This window comes from Microtus pennsylvanicus, chromosome 2 (assembly GCF_037038515.1).
Source record: "Microtus pennsylvanicus isolate mMicPen1 chromosome 2, mMicPen1.hap1, whole genome shotgun sequence".
NCBI classification, from domain to species: Eukaryota; Metazoa; Chordata; class Mammalia; order Rodentia; family Cricetidae; genus Microtus; species Microtus pennsylvanicus.
The window spans coordinates 114,232,283-114,253,682 of NC_134580.1; the positions used below are offsets into that span (position 1 = coordinate 114,232,283).

The 21,400-nt window shown below is 38.7% G+C and overlaps 1 protein-coding gene across 1 annotated transcript in view; it reads right to left on the reverse strand.

The window, feature by feature from the left end:
• Pak5 (p21 (RAC1) activated kinase 5) overlaps window positions 1–21,400 on the reverse strand; it is a 244,618-nt gene that overhangs the window by 147,833 nt on the left and 75,385 nt on the right. The window lies entirely within an intron of this gene.

Below are 21,400 nucleotides of genomic sequence, written 5' to 3' on the forward strand. Positions count from 1 at the left end.
ATATTTTACAAAAGCATAACTTGTGACCCAGAAAAACAAAGCTAATGAAGTAAATTTTATGGTTTATCATTACATTAAATTTTCTACATAACTAATCATCTTTTGCTTTATATTTCATTTCTAAGATTTAGTGTTACTTAACATATTTATGTTATGTTGAAAATAGATTAATCAAATAATAAAGAGATCAAAATTAATTTTGGCAAATGCCAGATCACCGTTAAAATTCCTTTTTCAAAGAAACCTTTATTTATAGGTCATTCATAACGTCAACGTCAATTTACCATTAGTGGCTTAAATTTAAATTTGAATTTTCAGTGGACTACATTCAGATAAATGTATGCCTCAATGCTGAACCTGTTTCTAGTGCCTGTCTTAATGGGAGGTCTTGATTCCAACTAGCTTCAATGTTTACATGTCTCACCTTCACTAGGGGATCAGTTCCAGTACAGACACAGACTCTCTCTTTTACTACCTGCACTATTTGAGGTGTGGGTTGTTCCCTATGACACTGACTTATTTCAATAACGAGGACAGATATGACTTTCTGGAGTATGGGGTGGTTTATGGATAAAATGGAAGTGACCACTGGCCTATAGTAAATAGTAAAAGGGATTAGTTTGATGTTTTCAGTGGTAAAAGTCAGGCCCCACAATTGTTGTTAAATTGGATCCTAAGCCAAAACAAACAAAAAACCAGAGACCTGTCACTCAAGAAGAAAGTTTTTTTTTTTTTTACAAGTCCTAGCTCAGGGGCAGAAATTTAAAGAAAGAGAGAGAGAGAGAGAGAGAGAGAGAGAGAGAGAGAGAGAGAGAGAGAGAATAATTCCCAGCTCAAGTACATTTTTGTCCAGTGAGGAAACAGATATCTCTGTGGTTGCCATATCTGTGTATGAAGTTCCCATTCAAGAACACTTTGTTTTCAAGGGTTCTGTGGTAATTCGAGTTCTCAGTACTGAGCACACAGAGTATCATGTAGCATAATTTCAAAAGGTACAAAAACGTCAATAAAATGGTGTTTAACTTTGAGATAGCGGCATGTTGGCAAGTTACAGAAAACTTCAAAATTCTACATTATGTAAAACAGAATCCAGCTTCCCCATCAGCTCTCTAGTCCACACTGTTACAGCCATGCCCTTTGTCTTCCATATCACATAGAAGGGTGGCAAATATGCTTTAAGGCGTTCACAGGAAGGCCTGCATCGTCTCTTCACTCCCTATCCCAGAATCTGATAGCATCTGCTGCATCATGTACTTTTCACCCCATCCCTGCTGTATACAGAGATGCATGGTTGCAGATGACAGATTTGATATGTGGCATCTGTGCTGTTATGTGAGGAAAACATGACTCAAAAGAGTTTTGTAATCACAAAGGATGTTAATTCCATCAACTTGAAGTCTTCTAATACTCAGCAAGCTTTTCGTTTTGTTTGTTTTTGATTTTTTTCAAGATAGGTTTCTTTGTAGCTTTAGAGCCAGCCTGTCCTGAAACCAGCTCTTGTAGACCAGGCTGGTCTTGAACTCAAGAGATCCCCCTGCCTCCGGAAATGCTAGGATTAAAGGTGTGTGCTACCAGTGCCTGGCATAATCTGCAGATTTTGGAGGGCAAAGAGAAAAAACAAGTCGATTTCACTGAATAAGCCTAACACCCAATTTATTTCTTCAATTGTTATTTTCATGAGGATACAGTCTTTCTTTTTTTTTTTTTAACTTTTTTTTATTGAGAAAAGGAAAAAAAAAAGTATCCGCCTCCTCCCAGCCTCCCATTTCCCTCCCCCTCCTCCCACCCTTCTCTCCCTCCCCCAAACTCCTCTCCCCCTCCCTCTCCAGTCCATAGAGCAGTCAGGGTTCCCTGCCCTGTGGAAAGTCCAAGGGCTTCACCCCTCCGTCCATGTCTAGGAAGGTGAACAACCAAACTGGCTAGGCTCCCACAAAGCCAGAACATGAAGTAGGGTCAAAACCCCGTGCCATTGTCCTTGGCTTCTCATCAGCCCTCATTGTTCGCCATGTTCAGAGAGTCCGGCTTTATCCCATGCTTTTTCAGTCACAGTCCAGCTGGCCTTGGTGAGCTCCCACTAGATCAGCCTCCTTGTCTCAGTGGGTGGGTGCGCCCTTCGTGGTCCTGACTTCCTTGCTCATCTTCTCCCTCCTTCTGCTTCTCATTGGGACCTTGGGAGCTCAGACCAGTGCTCCAGTGTGGGTCTCTGTCTCTATCTCCATCCATCACCAGATGAAGGTTCTATGGTGGTATGCAAGATATTCGTCAGTATTGCTATAGGCTAGGGTAATTTCAGGTTGCCTATCCTCTGCTGCCCAAGGGACTAACTGGGGACATCACCATGGGCTCCTGGGAGCCACTCTAGGGTCAGGTGTCTTGCCAACCCTAAGGTGGTTCCCTTAACTAAGAATTGTGGTTCCGTGCTCCCCTGTCCAACCTTCTAAGAAAATACTACAGACCATCTTTCTCAAAATACATATTCAGCGCCACCCACCGCGCAGCCGCTCTGACTGCCATCCCTAACATGGTTAAGTTAGCACTCTCAAATGGTGTGTTCTCCCTTTCACGCTAAGGTGGTGCAAAACGGTCTCGTGACCAAGTTTGACGGTGTGAAATCTGAGCAGACAGCAAGCTGGCAGGAGCAGTTTTACACACTCCTCCTCTGAGGATTTGTAAGCAACCTCCCATTTGTCTTCTGTTCCTCATTTGCCCCTCTGTGATCTTTGCCTTTGCAAAAATGAAATATTTATAGCTGGAGCTCCGAATTCCATCCTCTCCTCTCTCTAACAGAAGGAGGTGTGCTCTGTTTCCACCGGAGAGAGGCAACATAACAAAAACATTCAACATCTCAATAAAGAACATGGGGATGGGGTTGAAAACATAGTCCACTCAAAAATGGATCTTCTTTCCTTCAAAGCATGAAAACTGTGGCAGATGGGACCACATTTTTGTATTAATTATTTATGCACCTGCAGAGGGAAACCTCTCCCGGGAAACTTCTCAGAGCCCACGGAGCTGCATGCTGCACCTGGATTACCTCAAATTCGCACTGAACACTATTTCGTTTCTCTTTTCACACAAAAATGAAGCTCATTTTTAAAAAGGTATGTTCACCTTTCCTCCAGAATAAAGCCCTGCTTGGATATTTGTCCCCTTCACTCCTTCGGGACAGTGGAAGGATTGTGCCTTTCAAGGACTGGAAACTGAATTCTCAGGTAAATGCTCCTGTTCTCTGGTAGACCACAGATAACGGGTTACTTTGAATTTTGGATTAACGATTCTTTATACAGAAAATCAAGGCGAAAATCAGGTTTGGATAGACTGATTTTCTGATCTGGTAGAAAAGCACTTATGATTTTATATACTGGTTGCACCAGGTTCCAGGTCCATTGAGATGAACTTGATATATATTTTTTAATTATCTGACTGAGCTGTTCTGCATGTGAGCTTCTTCAACATAAGTCCAAGGTAATGGCAGCCCTCACACCATTGTCAGAGAGCTAAGTGAAATCATGTACATGTGGAATCATTCAGAGTGCCATACACTACTAGTTATTTTAATTTACATAATGCTATTTTAATTCATGAGTGCTTGGATTTGAGTAATTTAAATTTAATCTGATAGAGGAAATGAAAATAGGTCCCCTCAAAACCTGGTGACGTTTCAGGAGTCTGAAGACTCCTGCCTCTCTCTGAATGGGAGAGCACCTGTCATCTGGACCTGGGCTTGCCTTTCCTGCGGCATTGGACACGTGGCAGAATGTGACACAGTGGGCTTGAGAGAATGATGGTGCAGAGAAGGACAAAGAGGGAGAGCTATGCAGAGCGGAGGGCTACCCACCCACGCATAGTCATGATATTCCCCATCCAGGGTGGTGTTTCTGAATGGGGCTTCAACAGAAGACCCTGAAATTATTTAGATAGATTGTGTGTGTATGTGTGTGAAGTTGGATGTGACTAAAATCACACTCTGATAAGCAACCAGCCCTGGCAATATTAGAAGTATCTGGGGGGTGGGTAGGAATGTCTCTCCAAGACCAAATGAGAGCCAAGATGGGGGATATCTATGCTATGAAATAAGGCAAAAATAAATCAACTGAAAAAAAAGAAATAAGGCAAAAAAACAAAAAAACTTCAGGAGTTCTGTGGACACCAACATTTGATAAAAATCTCAGGTGGACACAACTTTACCAAGAACCTATGGCTTTATTCAGCAACAGATTTTTGTGGAACTTACCTCTTTAAAGAACACTAAATACTCTACGTAAAGGGCACTATCTAATAGACAGACAGGGAACCATGAATGTGAATCACAGAACTAAAAATATCAATGATTTTTTAAGAATAAATTTTATTTTCCCACTGTGACAAAAACGTAATGATTTTCATACCCTTTGGTCAGGTATTTGCATCGTGGTCGTACATACAATAAACACATTTGATTTGGATGGCATCTGCACCAGCAGGTCTCAGTATCCATGTGTGATAACTAGTCTTCACTGTCAACTGGACTACATCTGGAATGAACTAAATTCCTAGCGACTGGGCACACCTGTGAGGGACTGTTCTAATTAAATCACTTGAAGTGGAGAGAACCATTTTGAATGCCAATCTTAAGAAGTGGAAAGATCGATCCATCTTTAATCTGGGCCACACCTTCTGTTGGTCACCTGTATAAAGGACATGAAAGAAAGAGAATTTTGCTATTTGCCTGGTTGCTCTTGCGTTCACTGGCAAATCCATTCCTTACTGGCAGTAGAGACTATTTCTTTGGAAACCTGATGAATATTGAAGACCAACTGAGACATCCAGGTTTGTGGACTGAATTACTGGATTCTTGGATGTTTTGCTTGTATACAGCCATTGTTGGATTAGCTGGATCACAGTCTGTAAGTTATTCTAATAAATTCTGTTTATACACATATGCAAATTCTCTTTATACACCTATATGCATATCTAGTATATATATGTGTGTGTGTTCATATATATGTATGAAGGGAATTTATACATATTTAAATGTGAATGCACTATTAATATATTAATGAATAATCATTAATATATATTAATTAGACCATATGTGATTATTTGGTCTGAAATTTGACACCACAATTCCCAATAAATCTATGATTTATTGTGATTATTTAGAAACCTTTGTAATGACAGTGATAGCAGAAGAAAATGGTGAAATTTCAAATATGATTTTAAGGAATTTTTCCAAGTAAAAATTAATAGAAATTTATGTTCGTACAAAAGCTGACATCAGCTAATAGACGTTTGTTTCAACATAAATATGTATGATGTAGAGCAGATACTTTGCAATGGAGATGAAGTATATTACTGACAACTGGCTCATTTTCATTTAAGCTATTTAGCATAAAGGAATATTGTAGTCTGTAAGTATGACAGAGTACAACCCCTTGAGTTTTTGTTAAACATCCAAAGCAAATAACAAAAACACAATTATGTATATTCTGTAATATGAATAATAAAATAATATAGGAAGTTTAAAGAGAATATAAAATATCAAAAATTAATGTCACAACTTTATAATAAGCTTTAGACGCTAACTAATCTTTAGAAAATTCATTTGAATTAAAGACTGACATGTAAAAATTTTCTCTAGGGTCAACTGAATCATTAAAATGATCTGTAGGCTTAATAGGTTGAACAGAAGGTACAGAGATTAGGATGAATACTAATAAGTCATAAAATCTCTAGGCAAAAATTAATGCTGTCCACAAAAGTACAAAGGTATGAACTAAAGTTGTTTGTAAGTGTAAAATTCTCTTAGAGCAGCGGGTGTGCACTAACATCAATAAAGCATTTTAAGCATTTACGCTGCTGCCAGATTATCTGTTCACCCAATAATTCTTGGTATGGGTACCTCTTAGGGTAGATTTTCATTTGTATTCCCTGCAATTATAGCGCCAATAACTTATACCTAACATAAGTGGAAAATGTGCTGTATTTAAAAACTCTGATTACAAATTGTTCACATTTTCAATACAGAAAAACTGAAAAACAAAGCAAAAACAAAAATCAAAGCACAAGCAGAAACACAATCTCAGAACAAAACAGCTGACACTGGAGTCCACATCACTGCAGGATCAAACTACCATTGTTCTTGCTGCCAGATCTGTGTGATACAGTACAGTTACCTGGGTTCTGCTGAGAACGTGATTCCACCAATAGCGCTGATGATCCTACTTGTTATGTGGGCCCCACCTACTCTCCTCTCTTACATTGCATTCCATGCAAGGGTCGTAGAGAATTCAGGATACTCTGTCCGTATCTTCCCTCTCGTTCTACCTACTCTCTCATCTGCTTCTGATCATACCTAAACTCATATCCAGAATAAAAATCTTTGGGTAGTAAATAATAAAATGAAGTAATTTAAATATGCTATACTGCAGTTAGCTTAAAGGTTTATGAAATCCTTCCTTAAGAAAACACGATCCAATAAACAAATAAATAGATAAATAATAAATAAATTTAAAAGAGAAAGAAAACATGATCCTTGTGAAAAATCAATGATCAGATTTTATTATTTATAACCCTAGATTAGCAGAATAATCTGGAAGAGACAATATGTATCTCCTAAAAGTGTATCTATTCCCTTGCTTTACTGGTCTCTTATACTTAGTCTCTTAGAAGGATTTCGAATAAGTATTAAAGTATTACCAAGAGCTTAAATGGACAGACACTGTTAGGAACTGGAGAGTGAACTGTGCGTTAATCAGACATGGCCCTTTAGCATCACAGAAATAATATCTTAGTAAAGAAAATAATTCAAATTAATATAAACAATTAAATACATAATTACATATTTTGATGGATGAATGTTACTAAGGCATTAGATGTTGATGCTGAGATTGTGAATATATGTAATTAACAAGCCAATATTGTGTATATTAAGATGTATAACTTGTTTTGACATGCATATACATTGTGATGTATTCATCACAATAAATACATCTATCACCTCACATAGTTACCAACTTTTCTTTTTTTTCACCCTGGCTGAACAATTGAACAAATGACATCTCACCAAGTCTGATCTTCTGCTATGAATTAAACTAACGTGTGAAGAGGCCACTGATCTGAAGCAACAATTCTTACATGGTTTTAACAAACACGCTTTAAATGGTGTCACACGGCTTTCACGGAACTTCATTGTGGTCGAGAACAAAGCTTAAGGATATTAACGAATTGGGACCTGTGTGTATCTCAGTAGTAGAACATGTGCTTAGCAATATGTGAGGCCTTGGGCTCAATATCCAGTTTGAAAAACAGTAGCATGAATACAAGATTCTAATATCCCTAAGTATAACATCCTTCAATGTGGCATCTACTCTTAATCTGTAAGAATGCCAGGAAATAAGACCAATAAAAAGAAAATATATCTTTAGTCAAAATCAGTTCATAACTGCACAGATATAATAATTAGCAATCCAGGACTTTAAAGCTGTGATTATAATGGTATTTCATATGCTTGGAAAAGAATCAAATCAATGCTCTAAAGAATATAATAGGGACAGCCCCTATTCCCACTGTTAGGAATACCACAAGAAGACCAGACTACACAGCTGTAACACATATGCAGAGTATCCAGGTCAGTCCCATTTAGGCTCACTGATTTTCTGTTTGGTCTCTGACTCTTTTCTTGCTTTTGGCTTTTGGGACCCTCCTCATACTGAGTCACCTTGCCCTGCTGTCATATATATTACAGATATCATGAAATAAATATGTGACTACTTAACACAACACAGAGACAAAGTAAATTAATGGCATATCAGTGACCTGTGGGATATTTTCACGTGGCCTAATATAGATGTAATGAATTCTCTGATGAGAATATATAGGAAAAAAAATTTGAGTGGGCTTAGGTGAAGCACAGACAGTGAAGTGTTTGCTTTGCAAGCTCAAGGATGTGCCTGATTTTGGATTCTAAGCACCATTTAAAAAACTTTCCAGGAATATCCAGGAATGATGGTACATTCCTGCAATCTCATCACTGATCAGGAAGAGACAGGAGGCTCCCTCGGGCTTGTTAGCCAGCCAGCCTTGCCAAAACAGAGAGCTCCATGTTTAGCATGATATTCTCTCAAAACTAAGGTGGAAGCACTCGGGGAAGACACGCACTATCTTCTGACTTCCACAGGCACTAGTACACACGCACGTCTACACACACAGACTTACATTCACACATGAACACATACTGATCTATATACTACACACATGTACACACCTGGACATTTTAAAAATTAAAAATATGGCTGAGAAAATTACTAAACTTGGTGAAAATTATATAGACGAAGATGAAATAAATCCCCACTGAATCTACTCAAAAAATAAAGTCATATCAAAATTTAAAAACTTAATGTACACTTTGCAAAGAAACTAACTACTTATTAACCAAATCTCTCATGACGTAAGTGGTAAGAGCCATCTCTGCGGTGTGTTATCAATAGCTTTACCGTCTCTGCATCTGCATGGAGTATCTGTTCACGCACATTTCCAAACTCTTTTGCCCATTTTCAGCTGGGTTCATTCTTGTATTTAATCATTACTGAAATTAACACTGACTTTCTGTCTGTACTTTTAGCCACTGAACAGCACTGCCTCCCCACTGATGCCCCGTATTTTGTTTCTCCTTACTTTTGCAACATCATTGACGTTTTATGTTTTGGATCTCTGTTGTGAGACAGAGATATAATTCAGATTGTTCTATTTTCATGATGAATTTCCTCCTTTATTGTTGTAAAATGGCCTGCTTTACTCCTGTTCATATTCTTTGCTCCAAAATACAGCATCCAAACTTTTGTTTGTTTATGTTAACATACATATTCCATTTTTTCATTAGATTTACTCTAGTTTTCATTTTTAAAAGGTTTTAAATGAGTAACACATGGGCATTGCTATTTTTTGTTCCAAACTGCTATCTCTGCCTTTTAATAAGACATTTAATCTTTTTGTTTTTAATTTGATTACTGGTAACATTAAACTAATGGCTATTTCTTTTTATTGTTTCTATCAAGGTTGTTTTGTTTTGTCTCAAAATATTTTTTTACTTTATCTTCAATTTTGTAAATACAGAATTTTAGATTGATAATTTTTTGTTTTAGTACCTCAGAGGTTCTACTCTTTTGTATTAATGGTGTATCTAATTAGAGTTATGGTATTATACTTAGTTTTGCTTTTCTGTATGCAATGATGTAATGTTTTTCTTTGATGTCTTCTTTTCAGATTTTCTTATCCTTACTTTCCAAGATTTATCTTTGATGCCTTTTCAGGATAGTTCTCATTCTTGGGGTTATTAGTGTATAATAGAGACCAGGCTTTAGTATGGGGAGCAGAAGAAGCCCTGCAGGAATATGTTGATAGCATGAACACTGTCATATTAGGAAACCCAGGGAAATGGCAAAGCCTTCCCTGGGTGAGTTTGAAGGAAGATGGAAAGTCTTTGTTAGGTCCCAGTGTAAACGCTGACGATATATACAGAAATTATCTATCACTGCTTCCCTTTTCTTGATGACTGCAACCTGAGATTGTTCATCTACAGAGACCCCCCACTGAAATGAACTAATCCTACTCCTCATTCAGCTGCTTATCATGCACTCGACTCTTTAGCAGTGTACAACAGACCCACTTCCTCAATTCAGATGGACACACTGCGTTTCCAGGTTGCTGTTGTGGCAGGTGCTGCTCATGTCCCACCCGAGTCCAGTTTTTCTGTACCCGTGTCTATGTGTCTGCCCTTTCATTCATTCATTGTCCTTGTTAGGTCAATCCCTGAAGCCATGAAGAACATTGCTCTTGGGAATCCTGTAAGAAATGCCAGGTAGGACACGTAAATTAAATGGGATATTTCTTGTAGGTACCTCTGATAACCTTAATGAAATTTTAAGTTGCCTCCTAAATATGGTGTGCAGTGAACAATTTTAAGAACCCCATGGTACTTAATCACGGCAAAGATTAGGTGCTTTACTCCGGTCTCATTATTTAATCTGTCATGTGGTAGTGACAGACTGATAAGGGGAATCCCGCATGTATCAAAACACTGTTTATTATTTATAATCAGAAAAACACTATTAAATGATAGCTGTGAGAATTTCTAGTACCATCCTTACATTGTGTGCAAGCTGAGTTTTAAATGACAAAGGTTCAGAAGCAGGTAAACTACATTTGCCCAAGACTAAGTAATATTTTTAATTTATTTCAAAAAATAATTGGCATCATTGCTAAAACAAGCCAGTAAATTTGCTGTACTCCATTGCATTGTAGAAGTCTGTGTCGAAGCATTTCTGAGTAAGAGAGAATCACCAACTTTGGGAATAGTCAGTAAGTGTGCAATTTTGATTAACAGGAAACTCCCGCCTGCTAGAAGAAAAGACTTTTACTGCACAGGAGAGTTCTCTTAAAAGAAAATTCTCTAGACAGAAGCTTGCCTTATCACTGTGCCTCAGTCTGGATTCAGGGAAGACAGAAATGGGAGCAAAGACCTGATCAAACTTGGATACTTCTCTATGAAAGTCACAGTTTCTGCTTTTGCCCATCTTTTGATGTTTTGGATGAAGAAAGTATGGAATATATACACATTAGAGTACTACGCTGCAGTAAAAAACAATGACTTCTCGAATTTTGCATGCAAATGGATGGAAATAGAAAACACTATCCTGAGTGAGGTAACCCAGACCCAAAAAGATGAAAATGGGATGTACTCACTCATAATTGGTTTCTAGCCATAAATAAGGGTCACGGAGACTACAATTGGTGATCCTAAAGAAGCTAAGTAAGAAGGTGAACCAAAGGAAAAACATATAGTTATCCTCTTGGCTATGGGAAGTAGACAAAATTGCCGGGGAGAAAATTGGGATCTTGGGGGTGGGGTGGGATGGGGGTAAGGGGAGATGGGGAGAGAAAAGTGAGAAGGGAAGGAGAGGGGAACTTGGGGAAACAGGAGGATTGGGATAAAGGAAGCTTGGACAGGGGAGCACGGAACCACAATTCTTAGTTAAGGGAGCCACTTTAGGGTTGGCAAGAGACTTGACCCTAGAGTGGCTCCCAGGAGCCCATGGTGATGTCCCCAGTTAGTCCCTTGGGCATCTGAGAATAGGCAACCCGAAATGACCCTATTCTATAGCAATACTGACGAATATCTTGCATACCACCATAGAACCTTCATCTGGTGATGGATGGAGATAGAGACAGAGACCCACACTGGAGCACTGGTCTGGTATCTCAAGCCAACTTAGAGCTCTTGTCCACATTTTATATTTTAAGGGTAAAATAATTATTAATAACTCTAAGAATCTAAGCGATAGTAAAGGGGGTACCTTAACTACCCTTCTCCTGTGATCAGATTAATGACTTCCTTAATTGTCATCATAGAACCCAGTAACTGATGGAAGTAGATGCATTTAACACAGCTAAGCACTGGGTTGAGATAGAGTCCAGTCATAGTGATGGAAGAGCAATATTATGAGCAAAGGGGCTAAGACCATGATAGGGAAACCCACAGAAACAACTGATCCTAGCTAGTGGGACTCTACTGACTCTGAACTGACAGCTGGGGAACCTGCATAAGACTGAACTATGTCCTCTGAATGTTGGTGAAAGTTATGTGGCTTCAGCATTTTCTGGGGCCACTAGCAGTGGAACCAGTATTTAGCCCTAGTGCACTAACTGGCTCTTTGGAGCCCATTCCCTATGGAGGGATACCTTGCTCTTAACTAAATACAGGGGTGGGGGAGGCTTAGTCTTGTGGGATGCCCTTCTGTATGCTGTAAATATGTCTTCTTATTATTGATTAATAAAGAAGCTGATTTGGCCAATAGCCAGACAAAATAATCCCAGGCAACAAATCCAAGCAGAGATACAAGGGGAAAAAAAGGCAAAGTCAGAGGGATGCCATCCAGTCGCCAAAGGAGAAAGATGACTGAGCATCACTGGTAAACCACAGCCATGTGGCAGTACACAGATTAATAAAAATGGGTTCATTTAGTTTGTAATAGTTTGTTAGTAATAGACCAAACAGATTGTAATTAAAATTAAGCCTCAGAGTGGTTATTTGGGAACTGGAGGGCAGGAGAGAAATCTCCAATTACAATAGAGGACTGAAGTTACTGTGATAAACCTATGTGTTTCTCATGACACTTGAACCGTATTGTGGCTGAAATGTGGAAGAGTAAGTATATTGCCTAGAAAGACTATGGCTGTTCTAGTGGAAGAGAGGAAGGCTATAAGAAACATGTATGATGAAGGCCCAGCTCATAAAGCTTCAGAGAATGACTACTCTAACAGTAACTGGACGAGGGACATTTGTTGGATGCTTTGGCCAAGAACCTAGCTGAAGTCTGCCTGTATTCTGAGAGTCTGAATGGGGCTAAGTTTGAAGCAGACATATTGAGTTGTTTGGCAGGGGAAAATTCAAAGCAATGTAGTAGTCAGGGTGGTGCTTAAAAGGCAGCTGTAATTGATGAAACTATCCGTGCGGGAGCAGAGAACCATGAGTTTCACTGTGGTAGAAGAGAAGGGTGTCTTCAGAAGACTCTACCCATTACAGGCATCACCTTGTGAAGATCTAAATTCATTTAAATGCAGAAAACTTATGCTGAAGGAGTTCTCTGATCCTTGAAAGCAACTGCCTTGAAAAGGGTTTCTTTAGGATCAGTATACAGAAGTGGATACAGCTGTGGTCCCAGGAATCTTGGCTACATCTCATGTTAACAAAGCTCTGCGGCCTTTTAATAGTTGTCCATGTAGTACGAGTTTTGAAGGCAGAGATGCAAGACTGAGGGGTTGATGAAAAGCTTCTGAGACCAGTTACTGTGTGCGGCAAGGTTGGGATAACCATAGACAGGTCCTGAGTGATCATCTCAATAGAGAAGCCAGAATATTAGAGATGCCAGAGTCATGGGACATTTGCCACAGAGTTCCACAGGTGGAGGGGTGTTGTAGTAAGCATTAGAAAGAAGCAAGCCCCACTTCAGTGTTAGCCCTATAGTCGCTGTAGGACTTTGAGCATGTCTATCATGGTTAGCAAATGACTTTTGGATTAATTTCTTGGAGAAATGATCTCCAATCTTGTGGTATGAATTGAGCAAATTGCTCAACATCTCTTAATTTTATTTTTTTAATGCATAAACTGAGGATTAGTACCTACTCAAACTACTTCAGATATTTAATCCAGAGAGAAAATCTGATAATATCTCTAAAATTGCTTTAAAATGTTTAAGGTACTTTAAAGTATTAGGCTTTATGGCAAGGACAGTTGCTAAGGGTGCAGGTCTACAGGAGCATAATAAGGCAACTACTTAAGACTTTGGGGGCTTTACACAAAATCTCTTCTTTACCCATTTTTATTAGCAACTAAATAGGACTTCAGTGATCAAGCAGAGAAAGTCTCCCTCTGCTTTCCTGAATGCAGGATTTTACAAACCACCAGCAAGTTTCCTGCATGTTCGTTTTCACTTCAAATCTTACCTTAGGAAGACCTAAAGAGGCTGGAGATCAGCAATGATCCTACCATATGTACAATTTCTTAAAGCATTGAGAATTGAAGGCCGGATAAAACAATGTATTATCTATCCCCATCACAGGCATTCAGTGCACACACAGGGTTGACCTTCTTAGGAAAGATTCTAATAAGGATCCTCCCCCACCCACATGCTACTGTGAATCTGCTCACAGCATGGGAAGCAACAGACAGATGGCATTGCAAATATCAGAAGCCAAGTGTACACTGTTTCTTTCACGGACAAGTCAAATAAAATAAAGAAGAAATCGTCTTACTCTTATTATTGCCTCTACAGCCAAGATTACCATTCAAACTCAGGCAGATGCATCCATAAATAAACACAAAAGTGATGTTAGTTTATCAAGTCACTCTCATTCATCAGATGGCAGTAGATTTTAATTGTTTTAATCTTGTGTGGTAAAGGCATCTAAATATACCATAAATAAATTACACACACTGATGCTCATTCTACTTACTAAAGTCCCTGAGGCATCTTCATTTTAAGCAAATAGACCAAGTTCTGCTCAAACAGAAGACACTATTCCCATGGTACTTGCTGTTATACAAGTTGCCTCTTATTCCTGCTATTTGCATTAGAGTGCTACTCTTTAAAACAGAAGACACACATGTGCACACACATGCACACATGTGCCCACACAGCATTTTATGTGGGTCTATTGCAAAAATGGTATCTTATGATTTATTTGCATACTTTGACTCTGAATGGTATATCTTGAAAAGTGCCTCAATCTTGGGGTGTAATCATCATACAGAAACATTTTTCAAATGCAACAAACTATCCACATGTAGGAAAAGGAGAATTTACAGTGTGGTTGTCACTGAATCCCTCCTTGCTAGGCTGTCACAGTGGGAGTTTTAGTATTGCCAAGAACAGACTTCATTATAATCTCTGTACTGAGATTCATCAACAGGAAATGACCCAGAAACTTTTTATCTAAGGCTTATACACCTGATCTCTCTTGATTTTCACATGCAATTAACCTGGAAATTATGTATTTATGGCATACACTCTGTTGGGGAATTAGCTTCATTTAAGTAAGTGCTCTAATATATATGATGAGGCATACAGTCTCAGAAGCATAAGTCTGGCTGACTTATTAGGCAAGCAAACATAGGACATAGCTTAGCACCATGTAATTTGGCAAACCGGGATCCCCAACTACCACCTCTATTGAGGTCCATGTATACCGCACTTCAAACAATAAAGAGAGTTAATCTCCTTGGTAACTCTTTGCTCATATTTCATCTTATTTTAAACATACTTAAGAACTATGTACAATCAGCCCATCTGGTCTGGTTTGGTGTCAGACACATAAGCAGTAAAGGTGAACTGTGTGTTTTTCAGTAAACCAAGCCTGTTAACCATATTAAGCTTATGCATGTTTGGTCATGGATATGATTAAAATCAGAAGCAGCATGGGAAGGGAGGTGAATAATGAAAAAATAAAATCATATACTATTCAAATCTGTCAATTAAAGTAGAGGACTGCCTGTATTCTTCCCCACCAGCAATGAAAGCCCTGCTTGTCTTAGACTCCACAAAGAAAGGCTGTGGACAGTACCTTGGGGACCTGAACTTGGGGTTCTTCATTCAAGCAGTCCATTGTCACTCTTGACAGAATATCTGGTCTCTACTGTTACTTTGCTTTTGAATAAAGCCTTCTTACTAGTTTACAATGTTTGTGTGCCTCTATTATAACTCTTTGAGCCAGACAAGAAGAACCTGGAAACACCCAGACTAGTCTTCAACCCCCACCAGTAACAGTTTCATCTGAACCAACTCTATGCCACTTGTAGATAGTGCATGTTGGCTCTTCCTAAACCAAAAGGCTTCCCAGTACAGAAGAATAGAATTTTAGCAGGCTACCCTGGAGGTTCCAGGATGTCCTAGATTAGAATACAGCTAGGTTAGGGTGACTGTGCTGATGTTTTATTCAGATTCCTTGTTGGATAAGGTCTCTGTGGAGCCCCAGTATTCTTCATAAATATTTTTCAGTGAGTGAAAACTTACAGAGAAATTTCTTGGAGTCTGTGTCAAGCTGAAACAAGGTAACTCCAAAGACAGCCAAATACTACTTCTGAGAACCTAGGAATATTATATATTATGTCAAAGGCTTTGTAGGTGAAAGCAAGAGCTGGAGCCCAGAGGGTTAATTTGGATGATCCAGGTATACCCATGAATACTTTGAAAGAGACAATGAGAAGATATGTAATTAGAATTTTGAAGATGCTAACCTAGAATACTGAATTGTGACCACAAGCTAATGCTGCAAACTACCAGAAGCTGAAAGAGCAAGGGGCAGACCTCCTTATACAGGTTTTGGATGGAGTGGTCCCTGGTGGTGCCTTAATTTCTGCCCATTGATGCCAGCTTCAGACTTGTGTCTTTCAGGTTGTAAGAATGAACTAGTGTTTGAAATCATTACAAATGAAGTAATTGGTCATAGTAGCCACAATAATTCAAAACCTATAAGTGTTCTAAGACCTCATTAAATGGAGACAAAAGTCCAAGGAAACCATATGTCTTCTAGAACAAATAAATGCCTTCAGCTTCTAATAGCTTACTCAACAGACAAACTGGCTTGGGCTCCCCATGTCCCAGCTAGATCATTTCAGCTCATTAACAGGGAGGACTTTTCTGATTAAATTGGCATCCTCTTTAGAGAGCAATGTGCCAAACACATTTAATAGATGGATAAATAAATTTAGATACTAAGGAAAGAAAGAGTCTGAAACAAAACAGAACAGGGTGACTACACGGGAAAAGTATGGATTCAGAAGCCTCATCAAACACTGTGGGTGTGTCTCTCTGTTGAATGGCAATATTGTGGGAGCAATCCATCACATGTATGAAGTGTGTGCAGTAGAATCATCATCTTCTATTCTAATTTATGTCCACTAAAGGTCGTCTGTGGTGTGGTGGGACTTAAGCCTGTCTCAACTTGGCGTTTGTTGGTATGGTTGGTACCTCCATGGTGCTTAGGCTAGGCTCTTACTTTACTTTCCTCTTAATTACAATTTAAAGGTTTGTTTTCTGTGCTGCTAGAATTCGGTTCCTGCTTTGTGAGAGGCCTCTTAGGGAATGAGCTGTTGAGTTTCCCTGTGGACAAGCTGCTGAAGAAGTTTCAAGAGAGGTAAACATGGTTGAAAGAAGAATCAGCCCCTTCCTCTTCCCAAGCCAGGTTTTCAGAGTATTTTTTTAGCACTCAATTTGAGCTGAAGCAATTCCTGAGGAAAAGTGAGAAGCCCATACATTACAAAGCCAATGATGAGACATCATTAATTATATGACACTTGGGCATATTCACACTACTTCATTCTCTCAGTTTCATCACTTAATTGAAAGAAAGCTGTTGGTACCAAGTTATTTCTTATTAAATTGCTATCTTTTAGTCAAAGGCATCAAGCGATACATTTGTCTCTTTGCGTGTCATCTTTAACTCAGAGTGATGATGACACATCAAAAAGCAATATTTAGTTTTCACATATGGAGCTAATTTGACATACGATTGTGAGAAGATGGACTTTAATGTTGGTGACTCAGTTCCTGTGAAGGGAGGAAACATTCTCTGAGAGCTGTTCCACTCAGCAAATGCTAGATGGTCAGCTCAGTATCTATAGTTCTTGGAGAAAGGGATACAAAAGAGGCAACCTAATTTATCATTGCAGTGATGTAGTATTCTAAATACTCTGTGTTTTCTTCAGCCATAGACGTTAGACTTCTACACAGAAACCTAATGGTAATGAGTACATGGAGCTTTTGTTACACACACATCTTGGCTAAGTAGGTTTCAGGTTGCATGTAATTATCTCCATTTTAGCAAGCTTCGGGTAATGCTCCACGCCCTTCATGTTATATAGTCAAATGTTACATGACTAAAGAACAGTAAAATGAGTGCTAAAATCCTCAAGATCTACAAAGAAAACTACGAAACAAAAGGGGGTGTGTCAATGTCAAGCCCCTCAATGTGCATGTGTGTATACTGTTCAGCCAATCATATTCTATTAAGTAGTTCTTTTCTCCGTCATGTCATGTCCCCGGAAATCAGGAACAAAGGAAGGGCATGGTTTATGTCATAGCCAGTTTTTGAGGAGATTTTTTTAAAAAATTTGTTTTATTGATTTTATTGAGCTATACATTTTTCTCTGCTCCCCTTCTTTCCTCTTCCCTTCTCTTCAACCTTCTCCCATGGTCCCCATGCTCCCAATTGACTCAGGAGATCTTGTCTTTTTCTATATCCCATGTAGATGAGAAATTAAAGATTGACAACATTTTGGCTTATCAATATATTGATTTATCAAATATTTTCATTAAATGGATGTTGAGACACATAGGCAATTAATCTTGAACACATTGCCATTTATCAATTACTACTCAACCTATCTCCCAGGAAGGAAGTTATTCTTAGTCGTAGATGCAAGTGTTTGTCTCTTTACCCTCTGAAAACACACCAGGAATAGGAAAAATCTAAAAAGACATTTTTTTTTGAAGAAACCAAGTCTATTTAACTCTTTATAACAGAGCAAAAGATAACTAAATCAGTTATAATTTTAATTTGTGATCAAAAAAGTATTTAAAAACAAGTGCTGGGAAGCCAACATAATGAGAATTTGATCCCTGCTAAAGATAATTCTCAATGTTTAAGTGACACTGAGTAGTATACTCACAGAAGGTTGTATGCAGTTATAGAACTGTCATTGCCTACTATAAGAGACTCACAAGATGCTTCCCAATTTTCACTGGAGGGAGTTAGACATGGATTCTAAAGCATAAACAAAACTGAGGTCCTTGTTTTTGGGGAAGATTAAAAGGAATTATTGAAAGGAAAAGAGGGGACTCACAATGTTTTCTAAAAACCATTCGTGGACAATCAGAGAGGTGAAGCAGCAGATGGATACTGTCTAGAACACCCCCCCCCCAAAACCTGCCTAGTGAGGACAGAGATCCGCTGACACAGACCACTACAGCTTACACTGTTACTTCAGACAGCACATGTCACAGCGCCGGCTTGCCCCTTGGACCCGCATGCCATTGCTTCTGACAACAAGTGAATTCTTTCCTGCCCCTACTCTTCATATTATAGCGTAGGATGTGTCTAACTGGTTGTTCATGCCCAGGTCACATGCCTATGTCCTAGGTGCAGAGGATATTGAGAAACTCAGAATGCAGCTCTTTTCTCGTGGGGAGGAGGAGTGCGGTTCTGTAAGACTCCCAAAAGTGGGAGTTTTGCCTGCTAGAAAAGAGAAGTCAGGTATTTGGAAGTCTCCGAAGCTAGAAACATACATTACAATATGCTCCCAAACTATTTGTGCTAAGAGGTGATCGAAATAATTGCTCACACATAGATCCGAATCATTACTAATGCATGAAGGGTCAGTAAATTTGAAAGGTTGTCCAGGATCTCTCAAACACCAGCTGTCTCACATTCGAAATGTTAGTTCTCAAATGACTCACAACATTTGCGCACAAACATGAATTTCAATGCCATCCACCTAGGGAGAAGCTTTGCAATATCCTGCTTCCTCCTCCATTTCTCACTCTTGCAGTGTATTTCCCAAGGCCACCACCTAATTAGCAATCACAAAGCTCCTATAATACAGCGGCCTTCACAACACAACGGCTGCTTTCTTCATTAGCTTCTTCGGCTCCTCTCCTCTCTCCCGATTAACAGCTGATAAAAGAAAATCAAAAGCACCTGATGCCCATTTTTCATGATGGGGAAATTCTATTTCTCTCGGAAACATGAATACAATTTACTACTTGTGAGCTCTCTTCCATTTGGGAAGCATAGCTCTGAGCAGGGGCCTTCATCTGGCTAAGACCTCTTTCTGACTCTATATTAATGCAGCAGTGCACTAGTCCACGTATTTTATAAACTTCATCGCTATGTTTAAAGTATACGCATCTACTTTTCATTCCTTGGACTATTTGATTTTACGTCTATAATGAAAGGTCATTTGTGATGATGAAGACTTGGGATGTACAATCATGCATATTGCCATAGAAATAATGAAATAAAACATATTTGAAAAAGAAAAGTTTACAAAGTTTCCTCTATTTTTTTAGTTAAATTGGCATTTTTAGTAAAATGTTTCTCTGTAATACATCAAAAACACTTATGAAGTGACTACTGTGTGTAGAGACACACATTATTAGTGTTGCCCTATGAAACACATATTGGGTAGCAGAGACAGGCAGCAGACATTGAATTATCACTTCTAATAATATGAAGAATATACTCATAGCACAGGATAGAAAGTACTTGGGGAGCAAGAAAGGAATGGTCAGGAGTAAAAGTAGGGTGATAAACCAAGGGATTATTGTGGTCAAATACGTCAGTGACAATGGTGCTTGGGATTAGAAGTGACAGGCCGATGAATTGTTTTAAAATATTGATGGTAGAACAGACAAGAATTATTAATTTGGTACAGTAATCCCTGTGTGGCAGGTGGCAAAATGGTCCCATCTGATCCCTTCCTATATCAAAGATCCATGCTGTGTGATGTTGGGGATCTTGTCACCAAGGGATGGAGTCCTCCTCACTCCTTGAGTCTGGGCTTTTACTGTGTGACTTGCTTTGGCCAACTGAAGAAACTAGAGGTGACTATGCCCATTCTGAGGCTGGGTTCAGGAAGCCTGTGGCCCAACTTTCTCTAGGGACCCTGTGTTCACCATGGGACTGAGCTTAGCATGTTTTCTGGAATGAAATGGCATTACAGGGAAAGAAGCTCCAGGCATCCCAGCAGAGAGCATCCTAAATCAGATATGCCAGCCTCCCTTTGTCTACAAATAGCAGGGCCAAGTAGCTCTGAGCAAACAGAAAGCAATCCTTTACACTACTTTAAACTGTTCAATTTTGAGGTTGTATGTGACTCATAACAATAGCCTATACAGTATTGTTACATTATATAATTTATTAAATTGCAATACCTTGTTCAAGGAAATCTGCATTTTTCTTGTTCTATGGGTAACTCTGGGAAAATGATATTTTTTTATAAGAGAAAGGATCTGTTACTACAATACATCATTTGAAGGTGAGTATCTATTAAGATATATGGCAATTAATTACTTTATCAATTCTAATTCTTTAAGTTTGTACTGACAATGCCAACTAAGAATGTAATATGTTAGACATGACCAAATAAGGTGACTTAACAAAATTCACATTCTTCTTAATATTGCCATTATACAATAAGAAATCTCATTGGAACATAGTTGTGCGGGTGCTAGAGAGACCGTTCAGTGCTTAAGAGCACTTACTGTTCTTCAGAGGACCTGCTCACTCACAGTCATCCACAATGCCACTTATAGGGGACCAGTACTCTCTCTGACCTCTGAAGGTACCAGGCATGCATACAGAGCACATACATATACACAGACAAAACAATCGTACGTATAAAATAACAGTAAAAAAGTCTTAAAACACTAAACATAAAAATGATTATATAACATAATACACTTTTAAAATATTTTGTTGTTTATTGAAAACATGGTCTCAGATAGGTGCAAGGCTTTTGTAGGAAAAATCACAATGGAGAAAGACCAAGAGATGAGCAATTGTGCTACAATATGTCCTTAGAGAGGTCACTTATCTCCTTGTGTCAAGTTTAACTTTTCCACAAAAGGAGTGTAGTGTTATGACAGTCTTAGGACAGAAATGGAATAAGCTACAATGAAAGGAGCCTGTGTTTTCTAGTTCCCCTCTTCAGTGTTCTGGACTCCAGTGTCAAGAAAGTAAGTCTTTTAGCATTTCACCTCGCAATCCTCTATATAGGAGAAAACACAAAGGCATCAATGAAAAATCTCAAATTAAATATTAAGCTCTTTGTTTGGCTTAAGTCACTTGCTACTTAATACTATGA